Consider the following 18,175-nt stretch of genomic DNA (forward strand, 5'->3'; position numbering starts at 1 on the left):
TGCAGTACTATGGAAACTCTGTTGCTCCACTGTGTTGCTGTTTTGATCATCCAGTCACCTGTGAAGGCTGCAGTACTATGGAAACTCTGTTGCTCCACTGTGTTGCTGTTTTGATCATCCAGTCACCTGTGAAGGCTGCAGTACTATGGAAACTCTGTTGCTCCACTGTGTTGCTGTTTTGATCATCCGAAAAGCAGTCTGACCAGAAATTATGGCGTCACAATTTAGCTAAGACAAAAGGAATTTTCTCTGCAATGAGTTTCTTTTGAAAGCCTTGACAGGAATTGCATGAGGACACTTCATGTTAATGTATACTGAACAAAAATATAAAGTGTTGGTCACATGTTTCATGAGCTGAAATACAAGATCTGACATTTTCCATACGCACAAAAAGCTTATTTCTCTTCAATTTTGTGCACAAATTTGCTTACATCCCTGTTAGTATTTCTCCTTTGCCAAGATAATCCATCCACCTGACAGGTGTGGAATATCAAGAAGCTGATTATACAGCATGATCATTACCCAGGTGCACCTTGTGCTGGGGACAATAAGGCCACTAAAATGTGCAAAATGTGCAGTTTTGTTGTACAACACAATGCTACAGATGTTTTGAGGGAGCGTGCAATTGATATACTGACTGCAGGAATGTCCACCAGAGCAGTTGCCAGAGAATTAAATGTTAATTTCTCTACCATAAGCCACCTCCAACGTCATTTTGAGAATTTGGTAGTATGTCCAACCAGCCTCACAACCGCAGACCACGTGTAACCATGCCAGCCCAGGACCTCCACATCCAGCTTCTTCACCTGCAGGATCATCTGGGACCAGCCACCCGGACGGCTGATGAAACTGAGGAGTATTTCTGTCTGTAATAAAGCCCTTTTGTGGGGAAAACCTCTGACTGGTTGGGCCTGGCTTCGCAATGGGTGGGCCTATGCCCTCCCAGGCTAACCCATGGCTGCACCCCTGCCCAGTCTTGTGAAATCCATAGATTAGGAACTAACATTCATTTCATTTGACCGATATCCTTATATGAACTTTAACTCAGTAAAATAGTTGCATGTGGCATTTTCTTTTTGTTCAGTATGTTAGCCAATATATTGGGGGTCTATGTTATATATTCCCCACTATATGTTAGCAGTCGATACAGTTTGAAGTGTGGTGTATAGTGATTTGGCACCAGGCTGAAATGTTATGAGAACCAGTACCAGCCTCTCTGTACTGACTTCTCTTACCCTATTTTCTCTCTCTTTCCTTTTTATCTCCAGTTGTGACGGGAGCCACAGACGGAATCGGGAAAGTCTATGCGGAGAAGGTGAGTTTCCTGCATGGGCCGATTATTTCATTTCCTCCATAGAAAAACACACGAGAGCAGTGGTTCCCAGGCTACTACTCAGTTCCACACACACACACACACACACACACACACACACACACACACACAGTTCCATGTTGAGTTGGAGAACCCTTGTCATTGAGCCATGTGTTTTAGAGTAGTAGTAAAAGCCCAGATGTAGTAGTTGGTCGGCCCATGCAACAGGTCTCTCTCTCTCTCCCAGTTAAGACGTAGTAGTTGGTCGGCCCATGCAACAGGTCTCTCTCTCCCAGTTAAGATGTAGTAGTTGGTCGGCCCATGCAACAGGTCTCTCTCTCTCCCAGTCAAGACGTGGTAGTTGGTTGGCCCATGCAACAGGTCTCTCTCTCCCAGTTAAGACGTGGTTGTTGGTCGGCCCATGCAACAGGTCTCTCTCTCCCAGTCAAGACGTGGTTGTTGGCCCATGCAACAGGTCTCTCCCAGTCAAGACGTGGTTGTTGGCCCATGCAACAGGTCTCTCCCAGTCAAGACGTGGTTGTTGGCCCATGCAACAGGTCTCTCTCTCCCAGTCAAGACGTGGTTGTTGGCCCATGCAACAGGTCTCTCTCTCCCAGTCAAGACGTGGTTGTTGGCCCATGCAACAGGTCTCTCTCTCTCCCAGTCAAGACGTGGTTGTTGGCCCATGCAACAGGTCTCTCCAGTCAAGACGTGGTTGTTGGCCCATGCAACAGGTCTCTCCCAGTCAAGACGTGGTAGTTGGCCCATGCAACAGGTCTCTCTCTCCCAGTCAAGACGTGGTAGTTGGTCGGCCCATGCAACAGGTCTCTCCAGTCAAGACGTGGTTGTTGGCCCATGCAACAGGTCTCTCCAGTCAAGACGTGGTTGTTGGCCCATGCAACAGGTCTCTCCAGTCAAGACGTGGTTGTTGGCCCATGCAACAGGTCTCTCCAGTCAAGACGTGGTTGTTGGCCCATGCAACAGGTCTCTCTCTCTCCCAGTCAAGACGTGGTTGTTGGCCCATGCAACAGGTCTCTCCCAGTCAAGACGTGGTTGTTGGCCCATGCAACAGGTCTCTCCCAGTCAAGACGTGGTAGTTGGCCCGTGCAACAGCGTAGCTTGATTCCTATTGAGTCTCCCATTCAAGACCAGTGGAGTTCCCTGGTTCAGTATGGTGTTCAGTAACTGGAGTGATGGTGTTCAGGTATACTGCGTCTTCTCGCCCCTCCCTCTCAGCTGGCTGGAAAAGGGTTCGCCATGATGCTCATCAGTCGCTCCCAGGACAAGCTGGATGACGTCGCCAGGCAGCTTGGTAAGTGTATGAGTCGGTGTGTGTGTGTGTGTGTGTGTGTGCACCTCTTTCTGACTGTCTGGCAGTCGTCCCAATGCAAATGGGTGGATCACTAGTCACTTTAATAACATCACGTTAATAATGTTTACATATCTTGCATTACTCATCTCATGTGAATATACTGTATTTTATACCATCTACTGCATCTTGCCTATGCTGCTCAGTCATTGCACATCCATATATTTATATGTACATATTCTCATTCCATCCCTTTTAGATGTGTGTGTGTGTGTGTGTGTGTGTGTGTGTGTGTGTGTACACCAGGTCTGCTGACGTGTAAGATGGGGGCTTCCCCAGCTTTTACTAAAAGCTAGTCTGTACATCATTACAGGAACTGTATATGACATGGGGATACACACTCCCGTCTGTGGAAGCCCTTCAGATGGCTGTCGTCATGGAAAGCTGTCGGGTTGAGGGCACAGTGTGTGGGAAGATGAAGATGTCCGTGCAGGCAGGCCTGTGTTGTACTCTACATGTCCAAAAGTATGTGGACACCCCTTCAAATTAGTGGATTCAGCTGTTTCAGCCACACCCATCGCTGACAGGTGTATAGAATCGAGCGCACAGCCATGCAATCGCCATAGACAAACATTGGCAGTAGAATGGCCCGTACTGAAGAGCTCAGTGACTTTCAACATGGCACCATCATAGGATGCCCTGCTAGAGCTTCCCCTGTCAACTGTAAGTGCTGTTATTGTGAAGTGGGAATGTCTAGGAGCAACAACAGCTCAGCTGCGACGTAGTAGACCAAACAAGCTCACCGAACGGCACCGACGAGTGCTGTTGCACGTAAAAAATTGTCTCGGTTTCAACACTCACTACCGAGTTCCAAACTGCCTCTGGAAGCAATGTCGGCACAATAATTGTTCGTCGGGTGATTCATCAAATAGGTTTCCATGGCTGAGCAGCCACACACAAGCCTAAGATCATCATGTGCAATGCCAAGCGTCGGCTGAATTGGTGTAAAGCTCGCCACCATTGGACTCGTGAGCAGTGGAAACGCGTTCTCTGAAGTGATGAATCACGCCTCACCATCTTGCATTCCCAACGGGTGAATCTGGGTTTGGCGGATGCCAGGAGAACGCTACCTGCCCGACTGCATAGTGCCAACTGTAACGTTTGGTGGAGGAGGAATAATGGTCTGGGGCTGTTTTTCATGGTTCGGGCTAGGCTCCTTAGTTCCAGTGAAGGGAAGTCTTAACGCTACAGCATACAAAGACATTCTAGACGGCCCTTTCCTGTTACAATCATCATGACAATGCCTCTGTGCACAAAGTGAGGTCCATACAGAAATGGTTTGTCGATCGGTGTGGAAGAACTTGACTGGCCTGCACAGAGCCCTGACCTGAACCCCATCGAACACCTTTGGGATGAATTGGAACGCTGAATGCGAGCCAGACCTAATCACCCCCAACATCCGTGTCCGACATCACTAATGCTCATGTGGCTGAATGAAGCAAGTCCCCCGCAGCAATGTTCCAACATCTAGTGGAAAGCCTTCCCAGAAGAGTGGAGGCTGTTATAGCAGCAAAGGAGGGACCAACTTCGTATTAATGCCCATGATTTTGGAATGAGATGTTCGACGAGCAGCACACTTTTGGCCATGTAGTGCATCTCTCCAAGACTTTTACTAAAATGTCACCCCTTATCCAGCAGTGGTGACTCCTGGCTGTGCTCTGTGACTGGCACATCCCCCTGAATCTCCCGCTCTGTGACTGGCACATCCCCCTGAATCTCCCGCTCTGTGACTGGCACATCCCCCTGAATCTTTCTCTCATATCTCCCCGGGGCGCACAATAGACAAACGACTATTCTACATTCTAATTGCGGCGTGTTAAAGGAGAAGAGGGAAAGGAGGTTGTTTAAGGGTTTGTTTGTTATACATTGCCCAGTCCTGTTTGAGTAGGGAAAGTTGTGTATTTTCACACTGCTGATTTTTTATTTTACATTTTTTTAATGGAATATTTTGTTGTTGAAAGAGGGACCTGTTGGATGGGACATGGAATGGGCTTAGTGCAGTCAGTGAATGAGCTGACGATAACGTATGAATGTGTGGTGTGAGTGTGTGGTGTGAGTGTGTGGTGTGGTGTGTGTGTGTGTGTGGTGTGAGTGAGTGAGTGTGTGGTGTGAGTGTGTGGGCCACAGGAAGTGGAGACCACGTGATGGGTGTGTTTTTCAGGTTGTCTCTACATTACATTGGAACTGACCATTGAAAGTGTGATAAACCACATGACTGTCTCAATAGTTTTTAGTTAGCTTCGCTGCCTCCTGTCTGCACCTAAGTTATAACTGATTAGGAAAGCATTGAAACACAGCCAGACAACCATGTAAATCTCTCCTCGAGTATGTACTGCTCTCCTCACGCTCATCGTTAATGGAATGTTGTATTAATGTCCCACCGTTAACCCAACTGTGTTTTCTTCCTGTTTACAGAGGAGCAATACAAGGTGGAGACCAGGACCATCGCTGTGGACTTTGGTCTGTCGGACATCTACCCCAAGATCGAGGCTGGACTGGCGGGCCTGGAGATCGGAGTGTTGGGTAGGTGTTCCTTTTGTCTGGTCGTCCTCGCTCTGTATACCACCACCTTCTCATCTGTTTCACAAAATATCCTCACAAACCACATACTGACATCGGTCTCGTAATCTACGCAGATAAACGACTCTCACACACACACACTTTTGACATTGTACGTTTTGTTTGTTGTACCGAGGTAAACGTGTCAGTGTTATTTTTACATTTCCCAACAACACAGACTGACACTATGATGGCATGCATGTTAACACTTTAGTTTATAACAACACATGTCGCTGGTCCGTGGAATGTCCGGTCATGTCGCTGGTCCGTGGAATGTCCGGTCATGCCGCTGGTCCGTGGAATGTCAGGTCATGCCGCTGGTCCGTGGAATGTCAGGTCATGTCGCTGGTCCGTGGAATGTCCGGTCATGCCGCTGGTCCGTGGAATGTCCGGTCATGTCGCTGGTCCGTGGAATGTCCGGTCATGTCGCTGGTCCGTGGAATGTCCGGTCATGCCGCTGGTCCGTGGAATGTCAGGTCATGTCGCTGGTCCGTGGAATGTCAGGTCATGTCGCTGGTCCGTGGAATGTCAGGTCATGTCGCTGGTCCGTGGAATGTCCGGTCATGCCGCTGGTCCGTGGAATGTCAGGTCATGTCGCTGGTCCGTGGAATGTCAGGTCATGTCGCTGGTCCGTGGAATGTCCGGTCATGTCGCTGGTCCGTGGAATGTCCGGTCATGTCGCTGGTCCGTGGAATGTCCGGTCATGCCGCTGGTCCGTGGAATGTCCGGTCATGTCGCTGGTCCGTGGAATGTCCGGTCATGTCGCTGGTCCGTGGAATGTCCGGTCATGTCGCTGGTCCGTGGAATGTCAGGTCATGCCGCTGGTCCGTGGAATGTCAGGTCATGCCGCTGGTCCGTGGAATGTCAGGTCATGCCGCTGGTCCGTGGAATGTCAGGTCATGCCGCTGGTCCGTGGAATGTCCGGTCATGCCGCTGGTCCGTGGAATGTACTTTGACACCTTAGAAAATAAGATGCAGTCAGTCCTGGGTTCTAACCCTGGAGTTATGTGACCCTAAAAACCTAAAACAGTAGAAGTGTTACTCTATTGTCAGTGTGGTCATTCAGAATGAACCGCCTACTGATATGCGTTAGGAAGTACCTACAGAGTTTATTAGTTTTCACATGTCACTCTCTGTCAGTCCACATTCTTGCTGTGTGACCGTGTCTCTTTCAGACAAGACCATTGTTCTTTGTGTGAGAGCCCATAAGTACATGTGCTGCTTGGCTTGCTCTTCCAGTTTAAGGTGTGGTTGTGTGCCCTTTTTATGAACACCTTGCTCTCATAAGGTCCTGCTGCCCCCTGGTGGCTTTCAAGTGTAACAGCAGCACGGTTTTTCATTTACTTATTGCCAATAACTATGGTCTCGTCTGCTTTAATAAAAAAATATATATATATTCAACAGTGAACAATGTTGGAATCTCCTATCCCTACCCTGAGTACTTCCTGCATATTCCTGACCTGGACAACGTGAGTTTTATTTTTTTTGGTGTGAAGCATGGGCTCACCATCAGTTACTTCAGGGAGACTGACACCTTTTGAAACCAGTTGAGTTCCAGAAAGTTCCTAGCGTTACTTTAGCTGTAGAAAAATAAACTAAGACTGTTCGCATTTGGAATGATTTAAAGATGCAATCTGGGATTGCACAACAACATTTGTAACATGTTGCGTAAATTGGATTCGGAACATATCACACTGTGCAAAATTCGTGAAACACAATTGGATGACGTAAAACGGTTTGAAATTATTAAAGTTTGAGAGGAGAGTTTTTACACTTAAACTAATGTTTTTCTTCATTCTAGTTCATCACCAACATGATCAATGTCAACATGACCTCTGTTTGCCAGGTAAGAGTTCTCTCGTTTCTGGAGCGTTTCTATGAGTGTATATGTATACCATAGATTTATCATCTAGTATATTTTTATCAGTGACGGTGTGCACGTTGTCTGTCTGAGGTAAAGTTCATGGTTTTCAGTGGTAAGACGACGTATTGACGACACATTGGCACAGACGGCATGTAGATGGGAATCCATCTTTCTCTCTTCCTCTCCTCCTTCTCCACTGTTGCTGCTGTGCTACCTGCAGGTTCCCAGAGCATCGGTGAACTACACCAAACTGTCAGTGTTCACCCATGGACTACCCTTTCTTACCCTTCCTTCCTCTCTCTCTCTTTCCCTCTTGCCCTGCCTCTCATGTGGCTGAAATGTACCAGTGTGCCATACATCTCCCATAATGCCACTGGGGTAAATCTGTAGTGGGATCTAAAGTTCATCGCTGGTCCTGTATAATTTTAAATGACAGTGTTTTTAGAGACAACTTTCTTGTCCAATCGAAATTAGAATTTTGTCCGGAAATTGAATATTTGCATAAAGTGTGATCTGTAGTAGTGTCCCTCGAGTCATATTTAGTTTGTACTGTAGATGCTGCAGCCACATCGTTGACCTGTTGCTCAGGAGTTGAGCGTTCTTTCCCTTTTCAGATGACCCAGAATGGTTCAGAGGTGAGTTGGTTTCCTTCTATAAGTGCTGTTGCCACATTTCATAAAGGAACGGACATCCACTTTTTATTTGCTTTAGTTCCAAACTAGGTAGTCTGAGGCAGCTCTTTATAAGGGGTTTTACGTCTCAGGCAAAGTCTTGCCATGCTCATCCACGTGACAATGCCGTGCTTCACCGTTAAACTACAAATCCTAAATAAAATCCTTTGTCAACCTGAGTGGTTGATTTTTCACCCACCCCCTTCTAGTGCCAGTGTGGGTACCAGTCTGTTGAGCGATCATTCCACTCCTCGCCACTCTAATTCCATAAAGAGTTGGCAAGAGGGCAGAAACGGGCTGTGGCACTCAGGCTATTCCAATGCTGGAACCTACATCAGAAAAGCCTAAATGTGCTCTATTAGGACCATGATATGAAGACGGGGCTTGATATGTTTAGAACAGGAGACGGGGCTTGATATGTTTAGAACAGGAGACGGGGCTTGATATGTTTAGAACAGGAGACGGGGCTTGATATGTTTAGAACAGGAGACGGGGCTTGATATGTTTAGAACAGGAGACGGGGCTTGATATGTTTAGAACAAGAGGCTTATATTAGAACAGGAGACGGGGCTTGATATGTTTAGAACAGGAGACGGGGCTTGATATGTTTAGAACAGGAGACGGGGCTTGATATGTTTAGAACAGGAGACGGGGCTTGATATGTTTAGAACAGGAGACCAACAGAGTGTTATCCAGAGGATACACTAATACACAGCTCCTCCTCTTCCCAGCTGCGCCGCCTGCGCCTCCCCCTTCTCCCAGCTCCCCCACCTCCCAGTAACGCCTCCCCCACCTCCCAGCTGCGCCTCCCCTCCTTCTTTCTAGCCCTCTTTCTTTGTTCCCCGTTCTGACCAGCTGCTTTTCAATTCACACAAAGTGCGCCCTCAGATTGGCTCGGCCGAATCACATGGGATCTCTGGGCCAATGGAAAGGTGAGGGGCCAACCAACCCCATTTTCACTACATCACTGCAGCAACAGGGGCGCAAACTACGTCAGCAAGCGGCTGCCATGGCAACCCACACAGTGACTTTGATTACTGTGTGTGGCAGTTTACAGTGGAGCTAGTCTGCTTGTACTCTGACAAACAGACCACGGCACCTTCCAGCGCACCATAGCAGAACAAGAGGAAAGTCCTCTCATCCCCTTTTTTTGTTTTGTGTGTTTCAGGTCCAAAGGTGTGGTCCTCAACATCTCCTCTGCCAGTGGCATGTATCCTGTCCCACTCCTCACTGTATACTCCTCTTCCAAGGCAAGGGCCACTCATAGACCTCTATATACAGACACGCACCACCCGCAGTCCGACGGATACAACACACGTGTTTATAAAATGTTCCATAGTAGGATTTGTTACATATAGCGAAGCCTTTTGGTTCTCCAGCTGTAGTTCAGTAGGGGGCGCTCTCTCATATTCAAAGGGATTTATTGGCATGGGGAAATGTATGTTTACAAAGCAAATGGTAAACAATCGGTAAACATTAGTCAGTTTTAAAAGAATATAGACATTTCAAATGCTATATTATTGACTATGTACAGTGTTAAAGTATGAAAGGGAAAATAAATACAGGTATAGTTTGTATTTACAATGTTTGTGCTCCTCTGGTTAGCCTTTTGTCATGGCAACGGGCCACAAATCTTACTACTGTGATGTCACACTATGGTATTTGGCCTAACAGATATGGGAGTTTATCAATGTTTTGATTTGTTTTCCAATTCTTTATGGGTCTGTGTGCTCTGTGGGGAAACATGTGTCTCCTATTGTGGTCATACATTTGGCAGGTTAGGAGGTGTAGCGCAGTTTGTACCTCATTTTGTGGGCAGTGGACACATAGGCAGACCTGGCTCTCGAGAAGACAGCGAGGCTAAGTTCAGTCTGTAGACAGTCAAGGATTTTCTTCATTTGGGTTTAGTCAGTGGGCAGGTATTGTTCCACTGTACTCTCTGTTTAGGGACCAATAGCTTTTCAATTTGCTCAGGGTTTTTTTGGTTGATACTTTCCAGTGTCAAGTAGTTCTTTTTGATTTCTCATAAAATTTGGTTTGGTCTAAATGTGTTTCTGTCCTGGGACTGTGGGGTCTGTTTGTGTGAACAGAGCCCCAGAACAAGCTGGCTGAGGAGACTCTTCTCTAGGTTCATCTCTCTGTAGGTGAGGATTTTGTGGTAGAATGTGTGGGTATCACTTCCTTTTAGGTGGATGTAGAATTGAACAGCTCTTTTGGGGGATGTAGATAACTAGCGGGTATCGTCCTAAATTCTGCTCTGCATGCATTGTTTGGGGTTTTCTGTTGTACACAAAGTATATTTTTGCAGAATTCTGCATGCAGTCTCAATTGGGTGTTTGTCCCATTTTGTGAATTCTTGGTTGGTGAGTGGACCGGTTCATTAACTGATTTGAAGTATTATTATTTTTAGTCACATCCTAATTGGGATGTTGAGTTTCATGTTCTTTTTGATGGCATAGAAGGTCTGTACATGATGATGATGATGATATCTCTTGGTTTCTTTAGGCGTTTGTGGACTTCTTCTCTCGTGGACTTCAGGAGGAGTACAAGGCCAAGGGAATCATTGTCCAGGTAGGAACTCTCTTCCTGTTTACCTGGGGCACTTTCAGCAGGACACCACGTTGGCCAACGTTCAGGTACAATTGTATTATGTAGAACAAACATGCCTCTCTAGCAGGTAGAATGGCTACACCGTACAGTTCCACAAAGCTCGCTATGGCTACACCGTACAGTTCCACAAAGCTAGCTATGGCTACACCGTACAGTCCCACAAAGCTAGCTATGGCTACACCGTACAGTCCCACAAAGCTAGCTATGGCTACACCGTACAGTTCCACAAAGCTAGCTATGGCTACACCGTACAGTCCCACAAAGCTAGCTATGGCTACACCGTACAGTTCCACAAAGCTAGCTATGGCTACACCGTACAGTTCCACAAAGCTAGCTATGGCTACACCGTACAGTCCCACAAAGCTAGCTATGGCTACACCGTACAGTTCCACAAAGCTCGCTATGGCTACACCGTACAGTCCCACAAAGCTCGCTATGGCTACACTGTACAGTCCCACAAAGCCAGCTATGGCTACACTGTACAGTCCCACAAAGCCAGCTATGGCTACACCGTACAGTCCCACAAAGCTAGCTATGGCTACACCGTACAGTTCCACAAAGCTAGCTATGGCTACACCGTACAGTTCCACAAAGCTCGCTATGGCTACACCGTACAGTCCCACAAAGCTAGCTATGGCTACACCGTACAGTTCCACAAAGTTCGCTATGGCTACACCGTACAGTTCCACAAAGCTAGCTATGGCTACACCGTACAGTTCCACAAAGTTCGCTATGGCTACACCGTACAGTTCCACAAAGTTCGCTATGGCTACACCGTACAGTCCCACAAAGCTAGCTATGGCTACACTGTACAGTCCCACAAAGCTAGCTATGGCTACACCGTACAGCCCTGCAGTTCCACAAAACTCAATGTTTCCCAATCCTGGTCCTGAGGACCCAACGTTTGTTTTGTTTTTGCCATAGCACTCATTCACTTGATTCAACTATTCTAAATGTGAACCCCTTTTGGGTCCCCAGGTCCCAGATTGGGAAACACTAACTCCAACAGGCTTCAAGTCGTCTCTTTGATGTGGATACTGTTGCTGTATGTACATTGTTTAATTATCAGCTAAACTTTCCCTCTCTCTCGCATCTTTTGTTTTCTAGAGTGTGCTGCCCTTCTTTGTGGCCACCAAGATGACCCGTATCAAGAAGCCCACCCTGGACAAGCCCACCCCCGAGCGCTATGTGGCCGCTGAGCTGACCACCATCGGACTGCAGGGCCAGACCAACGGCTACTTCCCCCACGCTGTCATGGTACGGACCGACCCGCTCATCCCCCTTAACTTTTTAAATTAAAGAAAAACTTTGGAATCTTTTTTTTTTTTTACGTTTCTTGTTGGACAAGTCGAGGTAGTCCTTCCCCGTTTTCAGTACGTTTTCTTCTGTTTGGTGCAGAACATTCTGAGCTGATATGATCTGTTTGTCATGTAGAAGCATTCTGTTTCACGTCACTGAATAGTGAATGCATCCTCTGTGTACAGTGCATTCGTAAAGTATTCAGACCCCTTGACTTTTTCCACATTTTGTTAAGTTGTAGTCTTATTCTAAAATGTATTTAAATGTTTTATTCTCATCAATCTACACACAATAACCCCATAATGACAAAGTGAAAACACGTGTTAATTTCTTTTGTAAATTTATAAAAAATAAACCCCTACCTTATTTACATAAGTATTCAGCCCCTTTGCTATGAGACTTTAAATTGAGCTCAGGTGCATCCTGTTTCCATTGATCATCCTTGATGTTTCTACAACTTCATTGGAGTCCACCTGTGGTAAATTCAATTGATTGGACTTGATTTGAAAAGGCACACACCCATCTATATAAAGTCCCACAGTTGACAGTGCATGTCAGAGCAAAAACCAAGCCATGAGGTCGAACAAATTGTCTGTAGAGCTCCGAGACAGGATTGTTTCGAGGCACAGATCTGGGCAAGCGTACCAAAATATGTCTGCAGCATTGAAGGTCCTCAAGAACACAGTGGCCTCCATCATTCTTAAATGGAAGAAGTTTGGAACCACCAAGACTCTTCCTAGAGCTGGCCGCTCAGCCAAACTGAGCAATTGGGGGAGAAGGGGCTTGGTCAGGGAGGTGACCAAGAACCCAATGGTCACTCTGACAGAGCTCCAGAGTTCCTCTGTGGAGAAGGGAGAAACTTTCAGAAGGACAACCATCTCTGCAGCACTTCACCAATCAGACCTTTGTCGTAGAGTGGCCAGACAGAAGCCACACTTCAGTAAAAGGCACATGACAGCCCGCTTGGAGTTTGCTAAAAGGCACCTAAAGGACTCTGACCATGATAAACAAGATTATCTGATGAAACCAAGATTGAACTCTCTGACCTGAATGCCAAGCATCAAGTCTGGAGGAAACCAGGCACCATCCCTACGGTGAAGCATGGTGGTGGCAGCATCATGCTGTGGAGATGTTTTTCAGCGGCAGGGACTGGGCGACTAGTCAGGATTAAGGCAAAGATGTATGGAGAAAAGTACAGAGATCCTTGCTGCTCTAGAGCGCTCAGACTGGGATGAAGGGTCACCTTCCAACAAGACAATGGCACACAGCCAAGACAACGCAGGAGTGGCTTCGGGACAAGTCTCTGAACGTCCCGGACTTGAACCCGATCAAACATCTCTGGAGAGGCCTGAAAATAGCTGTGCAGTGACACGCCCCATCCAACCTGACAGATCTTGATGATCTGCAGAGCAGAATGGGAGAAACCCCCCAAATACAAGTGTGCCAAGCTTGTAGCGTTATACCCAAGAAGACTCAAGGCTGTAATCGCTGCCAAAGGTGCTTTAAAGTACTGAGTAAAGGGTCTGAATACTTAAGTAAATGTAATATTTCTTTTTTTTAATACATTTGCAGAATTGTCTAACCTGTTTTTAGCTTTGACATTGCGGGGGGAAACTATTTAATCCATTTTAGAATAAGGCTGTAACGCAACTGTGGAAAAAGTCAAGGGGTCTGAATACTTTCCAACTGCACTGTGTACACTGAGTGTACTAAACATTAAGCAACACCTAATATTGAGTTGCACCCCCTCCACCTTTTGTCCTCAGAACAGCCTCAATTCATTGGGGCTCATGGACTCTACAAGGTGTCTAAAGCGTTCCACAGGGATGCTGGTCCATGTTGACTCCACTACTTCCCACAGTTGGCTGAATGATCTTGGGTGGTGGACCATTCTTGATACACACGGGGAAACTGTTGAGCGTGAAAAACCCAGCAGCGTTGCAGTTCTGGACTCAAACCGGTGCGCCTGTTACCTATCATACCCCGACACTTAAATGTTTTGTCTTGCCTATTCACCCTCTGAATGGCACACATACACAATCCATGTCTCAAGGCTTAACAATCCTTCTTTAACCTCTCTTGGACATGTGGGACGCTAGCGTCCCACCCGCGGGACACCCCGCCAACAGCCAGTGAAATAGCAGGACGGCAAATTCAAAACAACAAAAATCTCATAATTCAAATTTCTCAAACATACAACTATTATATCCCATTTTAAAGATAATCCTCTCATTAATCCAACCACATTGTCCGATTTCAAAAAGGCTTTACGGCGAAAGCATAACATTAGATTGGTAGGACAGCGCCTAAACAAGAAAAACCACACAGCCATTTTCCAAGCAAGGAGAGGCGTCACAAAAACCAGAAATACAGCTAAAATGAATCACTAACCATTGATCTTCATCAGATGACACTCCCAGGACTCAATGTTACACAATACATGTATGTTTTGTTCGATAAAGTTCATATTTATATCCATAAACCCCATTTTACATTGGCGCGTGATGTTCAGAAATGTTTTGCCTCCCAAAGCTTCCGGTGAATGAGCACATCAATTTACAAAAATACTCATCATAAACGTTGATTAAATCTACAACAGTTATTGAAAGAATTATAGATCCACTTCTCCTTAATGCAACCGCTGTGTCAGATTTCAAAATAGCTTTACGGTGAAAGCACATTGTTCAATATTCTGACTACAGAGCTCAGCCATCAAAGCAAGCTATACAGTTATCCGCCAAGTTCTGGAGTCAACTAAACTCAGAAATAGTATTATAAATCTTCACTTACCTTTGCTGATCTTCGTCGGAATGCACTCCCAGGACTCCCACTTCCACAAGAAATGTTTGTTTTGTTCGATAAACTCCATATTTATGTCCAAATACCTCCGTTTTGTTCGCGCGTTCAGATCACTAATCCAAAGGCATAATGTGCGAGCGCAAAACCAGAGACAAAGTCAAATAGTTCCATTACCGTTTGTAGAAACATGTCAAATGATATTTACAATCAATCCTTAGGGTCTTTTTAACATAAATATTCAATAATATTCCAACCGGACAATAGCGTATTCATTACAGAGGGGAAAAAGAAGGAACGGCGCGCTTGTGTGCCTGCGAGGTAAACAACTCACTGGTCCCAGGCTTGAGACTGCTCTTATTCTCTCCCCAGTAACAGTAGAAGCATGAAACAAGGTTCTAAAGACTGTTGACATCTAGTGGAAGCCTTAGGAAGTGCAAAATGACCCCACAGACACTAGTTTGGAAAGGCAATCAGTTGGAAAAACTACAAACCACTTCCTGGTTGGATTTTTTTCTCAGGTTTTTGCCTGACATATGAGTTCTGTTATACTCAGACATCATTCAAACAGTTTTAGAAACTTCAGTGTTTTCTATGCATATCCTACCTTCTGGGCCCGAGTAGCAGGCAGTTTCATTTGGGCACGTATTCATCTGAATTTCCGAATACTGCCCCCGTCACTAAAAAGTTAACCTGTCTCCTCCCCTTCATCTACACTGATTTTTGAAGATTTAAGAGGTGACATCAATAAGGGAGCATAACTTTCATCCGGATTCACCTGGCCAGTCTGTCATGGAAAGAGCAGGTGTTCTTAATGTTTTGTATAGTATGTCCACACTGAGTGCTAACTAACCTCTTGCCACTGGGCTGGCTGACCACTACCCTGGTGGCTATTTAACCTGGTCTTCAGGGCTGGCTGACCACTACCCTGGTGGCTGTTTAACCTGGTCTTCAGGGCTGGCTGACCACTACCCTGGTGGCTGTTTAACCTGGTCTTCAGGGCTGGCTGACCACTACCCTGGTGCCCATTTAACCTGGTCTTCAGGGCTGGCTGACCACTGTCCTGGTGGCTATTAACCTGGTCTTCAGGGCTGGCTGACCACTGTCCTGGTGCCCATTTTAACCTGGTCCTCTGTTGTCTTCAGGGCTGGCTGACCACTGTCCTGGTGCCTATTAACTTGGTCATCTACTTCGGGGCCAGGATGAACCGAGCCCAGCGCACTGGATACCTGAAGAGGAGGAAGCTGAGGGAACTGGCCAACCAGAGTAACGGGAAGAGTGACAGGCTGAAGAGCGAATAAACGGAACTCCATAGCAATGAATGGAGACTAGAAGCTGACCATAGAACTACCATTCAACTACTCTGACTACCCTGGACTATGTCCGTTTTGATCAGGGTTCCTCAACCCTCTCCTCGGCACCCCCCAGAAGTTTCACATTTTTTCATTTTAGCAATAAACTGGCCCACCTGATTCCATTAGCCAAATGATGATTAGTGGACTAATGGTGTCAGGTGTGCCAGTTTAGGGTTAAAACAATGTGAAATGTCTGGGGAAGCCTGATGAGAGGGTTGGGCAATGCTGCATTAGATAATGGTGTTGAATTTTCACTTGACTGTGTTTTAATATTTTTGTGTGTCTCTGAGTCCATATTGATGTAACTGTTGCATGTCTCTCTGAATGAAGTAACTAGCCAAAGTGGCTGGAACAAAATACATGAAAAGGTCTTTGTTCTCAGCACAGGGAATAGTTATTATTTTTCTAAGTAACAAAAATAATTGGTGATAAGAATCTAAAATATATTTTATGTACGTAAAAGCAAGCTATATCTTCAGGCACTTTACAAAGTGTAGTTTACACGCTGTGGCTGAAAAGTGTACAAGTGATCAAATCTTAATTCCTCCTGTCCTTGATTCCTAATTTCCTTACCGACCTCTGTAAGCACATTGGAGGACAGGCTCGAAGGTCCCACCCCTCGCACCGCTTCCAATGAGCTTCGAGAGGGAGGAATCAAGGACCCGAATAGTCAGAGTTGATGGCTTGTACGCTTTTCAGACCTAGCCCATGTAAGGAGCTCTCTCCAGCCTCAGCTTGTCTTGACTTTAGCTGAGTTTAGCTGAGTTTTTTGTGTGTATTTCAGTTTTTGTGGATTTGTTTTGTTTCAGTTGTCCAATCGCAGTCTTGTAAGGTTGTTTTATGGATTTGATGGAGAGAAAAAAAAAAGTACATTCTTTTCTCTTTGTCATCCAGTTCATGTTGGTTTTGGTCCAACAAGAGGGACTCTGGCACATTGAAGTCCTTGTATGGAGCTCTGAACGAGTGACAATAATAGTTGAAAAGCTGACAGTACACGCTGACAGTACACGCTTGGACAACTGAAACAAAACAAATCCACAAAAACTGAAATACACACAAAAAAACTCAGCTAAAACAACATTTGTACTAAACTGTTGGCTTACAGCTCATATACTGTATTGCAGATACCAAAGATTGTATGTAATATATTGTGCAAGATTGCCTCGTTGTACAACAAGCACAACTATTTCTGACTGTGTTGGTCTGTGAGGGCCTTGAATCTCTGTATGCCTTGTTCTGACCAATGTTCAGACTTGAACCGTGGTGCCGTTTTCGAAGAGTTTTCACAGTGTGAAACTCCACCAGTTGTTTTTATATTATCAGGGATGTTGACCAATGAATTGCAATGAACTCCTGCTGCTTTGCACCTGTAGAATAATCCGATTTTTTAAAAATGATTTTACAACTTTAAAAAATACTGTGCAATGTGCTCTGACTTTTTGTATGATTTCTGGATATTATTAATGAACATGTACTATGCTGTTTAAAAGGGATTCAAATGGTAAGTTTTTATTGCTCATGTGTAAAAACCCACAATTTTTTTTTATAAAACATTGTACTGGTATTTGGGGTATGTTTTCTCCGGTGTTCCTTTGTGGTAAGATTCATCCCAAATGGCACCCTGTTCCCCTAGTGCACTACTCAAAAGTAGTGTACTGTAGGAAACAGTGTACCGTTTGGGGGCACAGCAAATGTGTTCCCAGCCTCCATCTTTACTAAGATTTTGGGGCCAATACTATCTCTTTTATGTCACTTTATGATATCACAACAGGGAATCCACCATTGTCATAGAGTTCCAAGAACAGCAAGCAACATCTGTCTGCATGCGGAATGACCAGAGACTGTCAAGACGAATGATAAGTGGCTACTTCTCTGAATATTTAAATAGTTTACTTTATTGCTTCTTACTGTGTTTCATTTGAGACCTTTACACGGAAATGAAAATAATTGGATAAAACTGAGTTTGAACTTTTTAATGTTAAAGATGGGACACATTGAATGAAACACCTGCCACTAACATTATGAGGTAATGTTTCGTTGTGTGAGGAATACCTAGATCTTACTGGGTTGAAGGATTTGGTTTGGAAGGTCTAACCAGAAGACATTTCAAAGCATCCACATGGCTTTCCACTTATTCTACTGAACAAAAATATTAATGCAACATGCAACAATTTCAAAGATTTCTTATGCGGAAATCTGTCAATAGGGCCAAATGAATTTCTCAAATCTATGGATTTCACACGACTGGTAATACAGATATGTATCTGTTGGTCACAGATATCCCCCCCCCCCCAAAAAAAAAAATTGGCCTCAGGATCTCGTATTTTTGTGCATTGAAAT

General features: G+C 45.4%; 1 pseudogene; it reads left to right on the forward strand.

Annotated features, from left to right (window-relative positions):
* The window catches only part of LOC106584659 (very-long-chain 3-oxoacyl-CoA reductase-A-like), a 38,559-nt pseudogene extending 21,295 nt beyond the window's left edge, over positions 1–17,264 (forward strand).
* Positions 17,265–18,175: the final 911 nt, after the last annotated feature.

Source organism: Salmo salar, chromosome ssa23 (assembly GCF_905237065.1).
Source record: "Salmo salar chromosome ssa23, Ssal_v3.1, whole genome shotgun sequence".
In the NCBI taxonomy this organism is placed as follows: domain Eukaryota; kingdom Metazoa; phylum Chordata; class Actinopteri; order Salmoniformes; family Salmonidae; genus Salmo; species Salmo salar.